Genomic DNA, 14,190 nt, shown 5'->3' on the forward strand with positions numbered 1-14,190 from the left:
CTGAAAATGTAAAAATTAAAGGAATAACGCAGAAAACATAAAAAATCGCCTACGTAACTTAATTAACCTATGAAATGCCAAAAGTGTCAAAATTTCGTAAATGTCATTAGTGTCAAAAATTAATAACAGTGGAGTAAACTTGGCTGCGGTTGGACCAATTAGACACAAGCATTACGGCGCGGTAAATTTGAATCACTCCTCTTGGTTAAAAAACAAACAATAGTGCCTTAAAGTAGCATTTTTAACGCTCCTATGGAGTGCTAAAAATTGCGTTTTTAACACGGTTGTAGAAAATAATATGTGTACATATTATATTTTTATTAGCATTTATAAAAAAAAAACAAAAATTCTCGATCCTGCCAGGATTCGAACCTGGAATCTTCTGATCCGTAGTCAGACGCGTTATCCGTTGCGCCACAGGACCTGTGCTAAATTTGTTTTAATGTTGGTATATAAGTGGACTTTGGATATATAAATATTTACTTAATGCATTGTAATATAAGAGTTATTTTATTTTTAAAAACTATGTATCCCATCTCATAACATATTCGAAACGAAAATACATACTATAATTATTAGTTCACGAATAATATGTATGTCCAAAAGCGATGTAAAAAATACTTTAACAATTTATTAATAAATAAACAATTTGATTATTTGATAGAACTGTGAACTAATCATGGTGACTGGAGACTGTGGCTACCAAAATAAAAAAATGACGAAGTTGCTAAAGTATTTCAAAAAAATAAAGTTTAAGGTCATTTAAATATCCATAATATTATACTGCCGTGCTTCCTAACGTCGCGCGTCGTTATCTCCCCAATCTAATGATAATTTATGTAATTGCAACTGAATAAAGTAAATTCTTTGATTGGAAAAAGTTCTTCAGTTCTTCTTTCCTTGCCGGTCACACTTTATTGGATCGCCGTCGAACATAGCCCGGCTAGCTCAGTCGGTAGAGCATGAGACTCTTAATCTCAGGGTCGTGGGTTCGAGCCCCACGTTGGGCGAAATTTTTATTATTTATTGATGTAATATTCAAAAGATATTTTACAGTTATTATAGTTATTAAGGTACCAAGGGTATTTTAAGGATAATAACGCTTGAGGTTAATGGTGTATATACCGAGGGCCTTTGGCCCGAGGGATATACGTTGACTGCGTTGACCGAAAGCGTTATTATATCTATAATACCAGTGGTGCCTTCAACGTTTAATGTCCGACTAAATTATTCTTTATATGCAAAAAATTTGAATGATTTTGAATTAATTAGTTTTAAAATAAGTACATTTACCAGCAGTAGAGCTTTTCATCGATTGCCATTTGTTTCGATCTTCTGTCATATGTTGTATGATCTGTGTATAATATTAATATACACGGATTATAAGATATAATATGACAGAAGCTCGAAACAAATGACTGTGAATGAAAAGCGAAAAGCCCTTTATAGTTGTAACGTAATTGTGGTAACCATAGTTTTACTTAGGTTGTTATTTGTCAACTTAACAGTATTTGACTAGTTATTTAAATTTAATAGGTACTCAGAGCATTATATCACACTTAACTGACCTCGAAATCATGTCATTATTTGTCAAATAATACATATACCAGTCGGACATTAATACATTAATAGGTCATAGTTTTACTAACATAAGTTTATTTGACATTCCGATTTCCACTTTGGAAATACCTAATTGTTTGTAATTATACAAATTCCACAAATTTTGTTATTCATTCTTTATTGGGTTGGTAATAAAATAATACCTAATAATTAAATTTGATCTGACTCAATCATATTAAAAAGTAAGACATTTAGTACATTCTTTCACGGTTTTTGCCGTAACTTTTAAGCGCGTGATACACACGCAATCTTTAAGTAGGCGGGTTTAAAGAACGCGGTCGCCGTCGGTAGCAAAAAATTTAGAAACTGTCTTCGTGGTTAAATTTTTTATTTTCTGTGTACCTAATTTTGCTGAAATCTTATGTTTTTTAGTAGAGTTTGATTATTTTTTTGATCAGGTTTTGTTAAATAGAAGAATAATTTGATTTTTTATAAGTGTGGTAAGCTGTCAAAATCATGATGTGAAGTATAGCACTTGTTTTTGATCTATTTTAATTTAATACAAGGTAGGCATAAACAAACAAAATATCATAGATAAGATGGTAATATTTTCATCAGGAGGATAAAACAGCCTATAAATAATTAGGTTTACTCAAAAACAAATAATCAAAATAATTTAGTATAGCTTAAAATAGTGTTTTACGGTTTTCTCAAAACTTATAAAATGTAACTTGTCTCCTTTCAACAATAAACGATTGAATTATTTCTAGGCAATTTGCTTAATTAGTGAAAATATAACTTTAACTTTTAAGCGCGCCACGCACGGCGAGCTAAGCTATAATATATATTTCAGATTTCGGATTTATTCGCGCTGCATGTCTCTTTGACTTTTGTTGGTGGAGACAAGAGACAGTTGACAATTCCTGACTGTAAATTGTCAGATTTTTGGTTTGATTGTTGTTTTTTTACCAAAAACTTTTTGGTTAACTTATTACTTATTTATTTTTAGAGGTGATAATACATATTTTTATATAAATATAACTAAATCTTACATTTTTTTAGTGGTAAAAATAAGATAAAAAAGTAAGTATTTATTACATTTTAATACATTATAAATATGGAACTAAAAACAGTACACATATTATTTTTATCAGTATGTATTAATTTATTAATGAATTATTGTTATTTACAGATGAGTGATCATTTTACATCCATCCAGTGATGAGAATTTAGAAGGAATTGACACTTAGGGAGTACCAAAAAATTTAGATTATTTTGAGGAAACTGTGCCTTTGTTTGATGGCGATAAGTATGTCCTGGAACATTTTGGCATCATCAGAGTAAAAGTAGTAGGTAAGCTTATCAGAAAGATTTAGGCACTCTAAATATTCTCATTATCAAAAAGGAGATTCGCAAAAGATTTCTCTGTTAAAATGTTTGACCATTTTCATGCTAATGAGGTAATTACTTTTAGAGATGTTACAGGTCCATTCAACACATCCAAAAGTTGTTTACACAAAATAGTAAGGAGAATCACTTTTTTATCTGCTGAATACGTTCGTTGGCCAAATGAGTAAATGACAATGAAAAACAGACTATTTAAAGATATTTTCGTTATTGCAATTTCCCAGGGGGCTTATGTGAAAATCGATAAACCAAAGGAAGATCCAGATTCATATTAAAATAGGAACAAAAATATTCAATACAGGTAAAAATATGTAATATTTTTGTAATTACATATACAGAGTTAACCTAGTTAAACAGGGTTAAGGCCGGTTTTTCAGTGATGGGTTAACCTATTTATTTTTCAGTCACCGAAATATTTATGGTTAATCAGTTTTTCAGTACTAGGTTAGAGATTAAGCCCGTTTAAATTAACCAAGATTTTAACCGATACTCGTTAGATGGTTTAACTCCGAATTTTGTGGTTACGCTTGTGCATGGGTGCAGTGAATGCATCAGAGTCGAATTTGGAATGTTTATTTTGAAGAGAATAGTTAGGTATTTTGTTTTTATCGTGGGAAGTATTCTTCCTTGTTATTATTATAAGAAAATTATATATTATTATGGTTATTATAATAGGAAGGAATTGTAAGGAAATATGTTTTTATAACTGTAACAGGTATCTATGTTTACACATACTTTAACAGGATTTAATGCATGATTCCTAGTAATATTTTTAAAAGATAATTATGTCTATACAGCAAAATAATTATTTACTACACAGTTCGACTTCTTATTTCCTGGCTACTAATTTCCAATAGCGATATCACCCTGGTCTTTGACAAACGAAATCGGCAAAAAAATTCTAAATCGTCCCAGTAATTGTAAATGGTCTCTTCTGTTATGAAACCGAGGTAGATGCTATGAACTAAATAAAGAATCCGAACTTGATATTCCATTAAACATTTTTTTTTAATTTGGTTATGAAATTGTTTTTATATATTCTTTTGAAGTTATACTTCTTTGCGATCGAGGGTGAAATTTTATACTTGCCTGGTGCATGCGCAGGACAGACAGTATGTAGTTCGTTGCTAATCTTTCAAATTATGTAGGTATGTATCAGCGCAAATAAGTCATTAAAAGAATATATTAGTGTTTTTAGTAAATGTATTATTTATTATAATCTTTGTGTCTTTGGATTTGTCTTCCTCAGTAATAAAATATTTTATAATAATAGTAAGTATATTTCCTTTAAATTTTAAAGTATTTTGTCAGTATGTATGAGAAATCTTGTAACCTGTCAAAGCAAAGGGATTTAGCTCAGTGGTAGCACGTTCGACCGGAGATCGTGAGGTCCCTGGTTCAAATCCTTGTGTTATCTAACTTTTTTTTTATTTTAGTATTGTTTTAATAAAAATTTTTGGAAAGTAGTAAGTAAAAATTAGTTTAATCTTTAAATACAAATAACCTGTTGAAAGTATATTTATTTCGTTGAAATCATATATAAGTATAACTTCTTAGGTGCGTACAAAGTACACACACATTCTTTTTTTCTGTCAAATTGCTCATTATTTCTCGAATTGCACATGCGCAAGTACAATTACTGCAGCCAACATAAGAAAAAAAGTGGTTAGCTAACTGAAATTTTTTAAACTTGGTTTAAAGCACTGAAAAATGCTAGGACAGTTAAAATATTGGTTAAAATTTAAACTAGGTTAGCTAACCAACATTTTAACCTCTCACTGAAAAACCGGGCCTTAGACATGCAATTTATTTGAAAATTAGTTTATGTATACAAATAGGGCCAGTTATCCATTCATAGTTTTCAAACCTCTCTAAACTATCTGTACTATCTATTACCCAAAGACATTGGATATTATTTTAAATGTGTATAAATATGAAACAATTTAACAGAAATTTTCATTAGACAATGATAGATACAATAAGTTGTCCTCCTCACCAACAAATACATTTTAACCCTTAATTACAGACATTCCATTATTACAATGTTACAGAGCCCCAGTATTTTTTACCGGTCATTATAAAATAGAGTCGATATATAGGTAAAGCTAATAAAAAGAAAACATAAAAATTATGCATTATTATTTTTCTGGAGTCTCTAGATATAGGAGAGCTGGTGAAATGAGTGATTTTTAATAATATAATACAAATTTTTTTAAAGAATAATCTAATAAACGATAATTGTGGTAACATTTTTGGTCTATTGGAACAAACGGCCATAAATGCTATGAACAAAAATTTTGATTTTTGTAACAAATAAACCTAACATAGAATTACAAAGAAACAGAAAATAGCATTTACAAAAATTTATACATCCATGAAAAAAAATCTGCAAGAGTTTAAATTGTGACAAAATTAAATGGCAATTCCATTTTTGCAAAGTTTCCTCCTCCAAATTTAATCTTCATTAAAGGTCCCCGATGATTTCCACAGTCCATTTCTTCACTTTTTCCATAAAAACACAAAAAAATATTATAAACATTTCACATTTCACCCATGTAAGACTAATTAATACTTACTTAAAACAGACCTCTGGTAATTTTTACCGGTTAAGATTTTTATGTGGGTTACAAAAGAAAAAAATATTGACAATACACACTACCCGCTTTGACTAGTACTGATATACAAACTGCCCGAGAGGTACAGAGACACATGAACTTAAGTGGTGAGGTTACCACAAAATTTGCATTGTAGGAATGCCCACCGGTAATAAATATCTGATCTCTGTAGTTAAGGGTTAGCGCCGGACTCCACTTGCGATTTGCAGTCGCGAAGATTGAACACATTGTTTCAAATACAAGTCAATCCATGATTATTTAGTCGTAAATGGATTGACTTGTATTTGAAACAATGTGTTCAATCTTTGGGACAAAACTATCGCACAACTACAAATCACAAGTGGAGTCTGGCGCTTAAAGTGCATTTAATATACCTATATTGATAAGCTTTACAGAAGATCTGTGCTTGGACCCACAATTTTGAGAATGCAGTTAATTTTTATATTCATATCACTCAATAGGCACATATTTTTGTTTCAGGCACAAATGGTTTATGATCACGAGAAAATGATCAGGGATATATTTGTTGTATATCCAGGTTCTGTACACTATAGCAGAGTTTTAAGGAGATCCAATTTGTTTGCAGCTCTTCCACAAAGATGTGGTGAATACTATATTTTAGGTGATAGTGAATACACATGTTTAAACATTTTTTGACTCCAGTTAAAGACAAGGGTCATTTAACAAGACAGTAAAGAAATTATAATTATTGTTCAAAAATACATATGGGATAGAGCATTGTTTTGGATTTCTCAAACAAAGATTTATAGGCAGCTGTATCACCATCCATTAAGAAATATTAGAGATATAGTCCCATTTATAAGGGCTAGTGCAGTGTTACATAACTTAGCAATTGATGATAATTTGCCCATCAATTGAATGTTGATGCACCTCATCTTCTCATTACCAACAAATATGAAATTGATGCTGTATATAGGTGGTGTTACAAAAAGAAATTCATGCAAGGTTTAAATTTGATTTTGTAATAATTGTGTTTAATAAACTATATTCAGACACTTTCAAATTATTTGCTTTATTAAAACAAACCATCATTTTATAATAACCTATGTATCGATGGCTTTAGTATGAAAACCTCCTATCTTATTTTGAATGAACTGAATTTCACAAGGTAGGGTCACCAGCGACCCCAAAAATATTTTTAAAAATAAACGACATTTCAATATTTTTTAAACTTATTTAGCAAACATAAAGGATTCGATTTCTAATCAGAAATTGTATTGTTACATAACAATAAGCAATACTAATATACAGAGTAAGTCAAAATATAAAAGCACTTATATTTGACATATCGATGGCAGAAAGGCAGGACCTCATAACTGAAAAATTTGTATAAAATGAGTTACTTCGGTTTTCACTTTAGAATAAGTGTATCAGCACCTATTACACATACACTTATTCTAAAGCGAAAAGCTAAGAAACTCATTTTCAGTTATGAGGTCCTGCCTTTCCGCCGTCGATATACTTTATAAGATATCATTGATATAAACAAAGTTAGAAGTTGAATAGTTTATTTTTATATTATTTACAATCTTTACAAATACTAAATTGATGTTCTGCACAGTAAACACAAATATAGCAGCCTTTTCTATCCTCAGGTGGGGTCAAAAATCAGAAATGTGCTGCATTTACGACTAAATGTGAACTTTCATAAAAACATACGTATCATCGGAGTAACTCGCATGTCAAAAAAATTTGAGCGGTGGGGTCACAGGTGACCCCACTTCGTGGTTCTAGGGTTAATAATAATTTTGGATATTGTGAAAAATGAAAGGTAGTTTACTCTTTAATAAAATTCATATTTTTTGACAAACCTAGTATACAACTGAAAATTTTTTATATTTGATGGTTGTTTAAAGGTTTCAAATCATGCAAAGCTTTTAGAAAGAATAACTTGTTCCTAAAATTGATAATAAAAAAGTTTTTCATATGGTTCCAACCATGGACGTATAAATAAAGATATATCTTTATTTATACGTCCATGGTTCCAACTTACTGAGACATAAATTTCTTTGCATTTATTTTATTATATTATGATAAGGTTATTAAAAGGCTACAAATGTAAAAACATGCATTTTAACTTTTGTTCTGTGTCATGGATAACATACAGTCAATATTTCACATAATGTTTTATGTTGTTCATAAAACAACAGCTAACACACTACATATTTACATAATTAACTATTTAGATAGGAAATAAGCCACAATTAAATAAATAATTTTATTAACGTTTCGACACCCAACTCGGATGTCGTTGTCAAAATACAAAATACTACTAAATTAAACAAAAATGTTGTTGCTAAGTAAAAAATTCTTCTAATAATTTATTTAATTTGACTCATTTATATTGGCAATTCAGACATATATTATACATTTTAAAGTAGAAGACTTTAAAATGATATTGCCAATATTTATGAGTTGCGTTCCTGGGACGAATTTACTGAAAGATAGTTCATTCGATTACATGAAATCAACCTCAACTCAAGAATATCCGTCACAAAAAAAAATCATAGCATGTGATCTGTCTTTAAAAAGACAACCAAATGCAACGATGACAGTAAAATTCTCGCGTTAGAGATTCCATAGTAAATCACTTTTTTTGCATTTGGTTGTCTTTTTAAAGACAGATCACATGCTATGATTTTTTTTGTGATGGATATTCTTGAGTTGAGGTTGATTTCATGTAATCGAATGAACTATCTTTCAGTTAAGTCGTCCCAGGAACGCAACTCATAAATATTGGCAATATCATTTTAAAGTCTTCTACTTTAAAATGTATAATATATGTCTGAATTGCCAATATAAATGAGTCAGATTAAATAAATTATTAGAAGAATTTTTTACTTAGCAACATTTTTGTTTAATTTAGTAGTCTTTTGTATTTTGACAACGACACCCGATTTGGACGTCGAAACGTTAATAAAATTATTTTTTTCAATTTAATTGTGGCTTATTTCCCATCTAAATAGTTAATCATAAAAATGCCACAAGAAAATAGCTTCAGAACAATATTTACATAAAGTACAAATAACACAGAACATACATTTTTCCAAACTTATTGAATTAATTTCTAAAATTAATTTGAATTAGCATTTGTTGTAGTCTTCTTCCTGTGAGCAGATCTCTATCACGAATTCTACCTTCTATATTTATTCCATTGACATTTCCATAATCAATATCTATATGGTTGTTTTCTTCATCACCTAAACCAATAGGGGGTACATTATGCATACCAATGCACAAATTGTGCAGCACAGTGCATGCATTATTATTTATTTTATTCAGCCATGGTTGGAGTGTAAAATTCTATGCCTCCATTTTAAAATCCCATTGCATCTCTCTATAGGGGATTCAGTTCTTCTGTGATGAATATTTCTTCTAGAGTAGCAGGTAATGCATTTTGGATGGATGTCAACATCAACTGACTTAGAGCATATCCAGAATCACCTTAAAGTAAGAATAATTGCATTGCTACAAAATATTATGTACATTTATGGCCTGAAGACCATGGCAAATAGTTTATGTTAACTCACATTAAAAAAAAGACCTGTGTCTGTTGTTATTAATGTTTCTAATAAATTGGTAGGCTACACTATCATGACTGCTAATTAAACGAATTAATTTGTTGAATCGAAAAGATCTGCAAAATGAAACTACTTGAATTGAAAAGGAGTTTTGTACACATAAATCTATGTATTTACATCAAAATGATGCTGTTAGCGTGATTCCTTGGATAAATAATATGTGTAATAAATAAGGTGATGAATCACCTGTAATTTATTACAAATTACAATCGAAAGTAGCAGAAAATAATATGTATAAGAAAGACGATATTGTTCTGATCTTAATGACCCAGTATCAGATTGAATTATTAAAGAAATTTGGTAGAAACCTCATTAGTATAGATTCCACACATAGCACAAACAGTTATGATTTTCTATTAAGTACTCTTGTTGATGAGTATGGAGAAGGTATTCCTGTGCCATACTTAATTTCAAATAAAACGGATAAATTTTTTATGGCCCATTTCTTTTAAATTATTAAAACTGAAACTGGATCTATAACTGCTAAAGTATTTATGTGTGATGATGATGCTGTTTTCTATAATGCTTGGGTAAGTGTAATGGGTTTACCGCTACCTTGCTTATTTTGTGCTTGGCATGTTGATCAAAACTGGCAAAAACAATTAAAAACAGTAAATAATGGCTCTCAATAAGTTAAAGCTGAAGTATATAAATGTTTAAGACTTCTAATGAACAGTACCAGTGAAAATGAATTTAGCAATCTTCTAGAAAATACCCTAAATGAACTTCACAACAATGGCACTACAAAAGAATTTACTATTTATTTTCAACATAACTATGCTAATTGAGTGAAATCATGGGCATATTATTATAGGTATGGATTGGGAATAAATACAAATATGTATTTAGAAGCATTCCATAAAGTCCTAAGCATATTTTTTATTTGGAAGGAAAGAAGGTAAAAAGACTGGATAAAACGACAGATGATCTAATGAAATTTACTAGGGATAAACTGTTTGATCGATTGACAAAAACAATAAAAGGAAAGTCAACTTATCGAATTACCTTAATCAATAAAAGTCAACAAAGTAGTTTTGAAATAAGAGGAAATTACTGGCATTTTTCAAAATTATACAGGGTGTCCCGAAAAGATTGGTCATAAATTATACCACAGATTCTGGGGTCAAAAATAGGTTGATTAAACCTCACTTATCTATATACAATAGTGCACACAAAAAAAGTTACAGCCCTTTGAAGTTACAAACTGAAAATCAATTTTTTTTTCATATATCGAAAGCTCAGGAGATTCTTTATTGAAAATGGACATGTGGCATTCTTATAGCGGCAACATCTTAAAAACATTAAAGTGAAATTTGTGCACCCCATAAAAATATGGGGGTTTTGTTCCCTTAAACCCCCCAAACTTTTGTGTACGTTCCAATTAAATTATTATTGTTGCACTATTAGGTAAACACAATATTTTTAAAACTTTTTTGCTTCCTAGTATTTTTTTTGATAAGCTAGTGTTTATCGAGATATTTTGAATATTTGTTGAATCCGCCACATATTTGTATATGATTAAGTACGATTATAGAGAGCTGTTAATAATCTGAAAATTTATTTATAATTTAGATCATTTGGTATATTTTGAAAAAAAAGTTACATCTTGATAAAAGGTGACTTATCAAAAAAAGACTAAGAGGCAAAACAGTTGTAATACTGTGTTTATTTAATGGTACCAAAATAATAGTATAATTGGAATGTACACAAAGATTTGGGGGATTAATGGAATAAAACGCCCATAAAATTTTTATGTAAACATCTTAAAAAAGAAGCTGCATCCCGATAAAAACTGGCTTATGTAAAAAATACCAAGAGGCAAAAAAGTTTTAGAAACATTGTTTAACTAATGGTACCAAAATAATGAATTAAATGGAACATACACAAAAGTGTTTGGGGGGGGGGCTTAAGGGAACAAAACCCCCATAAAATGTTTATGGGGTGGACAAATTTCACTACCTATATAATTTTATCGATAATGATCGATTGACAAAAACAATAAAAGGAAAGTCAACTTATCGAATTACCTTAATCAATAAAAGTCAACAAAGTAGTTTTGAAATAAGAGGAAATTACTGGCATTTTTCAAAATTATACAGGGTGTCCCGAAAAGATTGGTCATAAATTATACCACAGATTCTGGGGTCAAAAATAGGTTGATTAAACCTCACTTATCTATATACAATAGTGCACACAAAAAAAGTTACAGCCCTTTGAAGTTACAAACTGAAAATCAATTTTTTTTTCATATATCGAAAGCTCAGGAGATTCTTTATTGAAAATGGACATGTGGCATTCTTATAGCGGCAACATCTTAAAAACATTAAAGTGAAATTTGTGCACCCCATAAAAATATGGGGGTTTTGTTCCCTTAAACCCCCCAAACTTTTGTGTACGTTCCAATTAAATTATTATTGTTGCACTATTAGGTAAACACAATATTTTTAAAACTTTTTTGCTTCCTAGTATTTTTTTTGATAAGCTAGTGTTTATCGAGATATTTTGAATATTTGTTGAATCCGCCACATATTTGTATATGATTAAGTACGATTATAGAGAGCTGTTAATAATCTGAAAATTTATTTATAATTTAGATCATTTGGTATATTTTGAAAAAAAAGTTACATCTTGATAAAAGGTGACTTATCAAAAAAAGACTAAGAGGCAAAACAGTTGTAATACTGTGTTTATTTAATGGTACCAAAATAATAGTATAATTGGAATGTACACAAAGATTTGGGGGATTAATGGAATAAAACGCCCATAAAATTTTTATGTAAACATCTTAAAAAAGAAGCTGCATCCCGATAAAAACTGGCTTATGTAAAAAATACTAAGAGGCAAAAAAGTTTTAGAAACATTGTTTAACTAATGGTACCAAAATAATGAATTAAATGGAACATACACAAAAGTTTGGGGGGGGGGGGGCTTAAGGGAACAAAACCCCCATAAAATGTTTATGGGGTGGACAAATTTCACTACCTATATAATTTTATTTTAAGATGTTCCTGCCATAAGAATGCCCCATGTCCATTTTCAATAAAAAATCTCTAATAATTTTCGATATATTGAAAAAAATCGATTTTCATTTTGTAACTTCAAAGGGCTGTAAATTTTTTTTATGAGCGCATTTTTAGGTACTAAGGTAAGTTAGGTGCAATCAAACTATTTTTGACCCCGGAATGTGTGGTATAATTTATGACCGACCAATCTTTTCTGGACACCCTGTATGATATGACAGAGAAAATTATTCAAGTAAAATTTATAAACCCCAATGCAAATACCTGAGGGATCAGTTCTTATTGTACTATTTTTTATTTGCATAAATTCATTATCGCTACTACATTTAGAAGTAAGATAAAATTATTTGCTGATGATATCTATCATTATAATTCATTTTAATAATATCCAGAACAACATAGAAAGTTATTTAAAAACAGTAATTATGGAGGAAGATGATACTTTTTTACCTACATATTTTTAGTAATTAAATAAATGTAGTTAATTAATGGACTAGATCATAAATTGTTACATCCCTTTATTTACAGCGTAAGTTGTGATACAAATTATTAAACTTGAAGGCTAGAAAAAATTTGAAAATTTTGTAGGCATAAACATTTTTGAAAACATGATGTGCTTTATTTAATATCTTACTCATTAAAATAATGGTTAAAAATTCTTGTACCATAAATAAAGTAAATAATCACGTAATATAGAAATAATTAACAAAATGTTACATTTTTCTGAAAATTCATAATTTTTGGTGTTTAATCTTATGATCTTAAAAATCATAAGGAGGAACACATTTTAATTTGTCACTATTACCTGTATTGACTAAGGTTTGCTTAATACAAATTATTCTTTGAATATACGTATAAAGATGTTTTGTTTGCGTCTTTTGATCCCTGAAAAATTAGGCGAAAATAAAAATTATACATTGAAATTGAAATTAAAATTTTTTTCCTTGCATTCTTGGATGAAATGACAATGACATCCGTCAACACGACTGCTTTCATTAATATTTCTTCATTCTACCACATGGCGCTGCCATCGCGTCAAAATATTTGCAAAAATATATCGCTCCCATATCGCTCGGGTAGGCATATTCGAGATATACATAGGATATTCGCGAAGACTCGCCTGCCGTTGGTGAACTGAAAATCAACTGTCATCAATACGCCTAACTTCACGCGCAACTATGATATGAGAATTATAAAAAAAATGCATTACAATCCAGATCCCGTAATTTTTTGAGCATTATTAGTGAGTACAAAGACATACATAGTAAATTTGGGTCAATGTCTCCACCAACAAAACTTATATCCTGGGAAAAATCAGGATACGTTCGGGATATGCAGCGCGAATAAATCTGTAATATATATTATAGCTTAGCTCGCCGTGCGTGGCGCGCTTAAACGCAATAACATGATGGCTCGAGGCTCGTGGCTCGTGGCAGTGATACACGTACGGGTTACGAGTAAGATTTCAAACTTGTTGGATCGACGGCGTACTTACTTGGCGGACTTAAAGTACGCGTACTTGCGGTGATACACGCGCGAAAAAGGTCGCGAGCCATAAGTTCGCGTACTTACTCGCGTGTGTATCACCCCTTAAAGAACCGTACATGGATTGTGTATGGATTGACATGAAATTTGGCATACGCATAGCTAACATGTCAAAGAAAAAAAGTGATATGGTGCCGATGTGTGCTTTTGCCCTGGGGGTGAGTTTCACCCCATCTCGGGGGGTGAAAAAATATATGTCCCAGATAAGTCCTGAAAGGGATAAACTGACTAATTTTAAGCAACTTTTGTTCTATAGAGTTTTTTCACCAAACCAATACTTTTCGAGTTATTTGCAAGTGAATATGTTAATTTTGCAACAAAATAACAACGTTTTTAGACGGTTTTTCGCAAATTACTCAAAACATAAGCATTTTGTCGAAAAAAATATTCTTAGCAAAACTATAGCCTATAAAAAAGTGAAAAACACGGTGTATACCATAG

The 14,190-nt window shown here is 30.3% G+C and overlaps 2 long non-coding RNA genes and 2 other non-coding genes across 4 annotated transcripts; 2 read left to right on the plus strand and 2 right to left on the minus strand.

Moving 5' to 3' along the window:
* Positions 1-351: 351 nt before the first annotated feature.
* Positions 352-424, minus strand: Trnar-acg (transfer RNA arginine (anticodon ACG)). The gene has a single exon. It is a non-coding gene; the product is annotated as a tRNA-Arg (tRNA).
* A 513-nt stretch (positions 425-937) lies between these two features.
* On the plus strand, positions 938-1,010 carry Trnak-cuu (transfer RNA lysine (anticodon CUU)). Its single transcript has one exon. It is a non-coding gene; the product is annotated as a tRNA-Lys (tRNA).
* A 1,363-nt stretch (positions 1,011-2,373) lies between these two features.
* Positions 2,374-6,606, plus strand: LOC126886380 (uncharacterized). Its single transcript, XR_007698586.1, has 4 exons — positions 2,374-2,643; positions 2,753-2,913; positions 3,035-3,268; positions 6,063-6,606. It is a non-coding gene; the product is annotated as an uncharacterized LOC126886380 (long non-coding RNA).
* Positions 6,607-7,094: 488 nt separating this feature from the next.
* On the minus strand, positions 7,095-13,332 carry LOC126886379 (uncharacterized). The gene is made up of 2 exons (XR_007698585.1): positions 13,010-13,332; positions 7,095-9,047 (listed from the first exon to the last, which is right to left on the minus strand). It is a non-coding gene; the product is annotated as an uncharacterized LOC126886379 (long non-coding RNA).
* Positions 13,333-14,190: the final 858 nt, after the last annotated feature.

This window comes from Diabrotica virgifera, chromosome 6 (genome assembly GCF_917563875.1).
Source record: "Diabrotica virgifera virgifera chromosome 6, PGI_DIABVI_V3a".
In the NCBI taxonomy this organism is placed as follows: Eukaryota; Metazoa; Arthropoda; class Insecta; order Coleoptera; family Chrysomelidae; genus Diabrotica; species Diabrotica virgifera.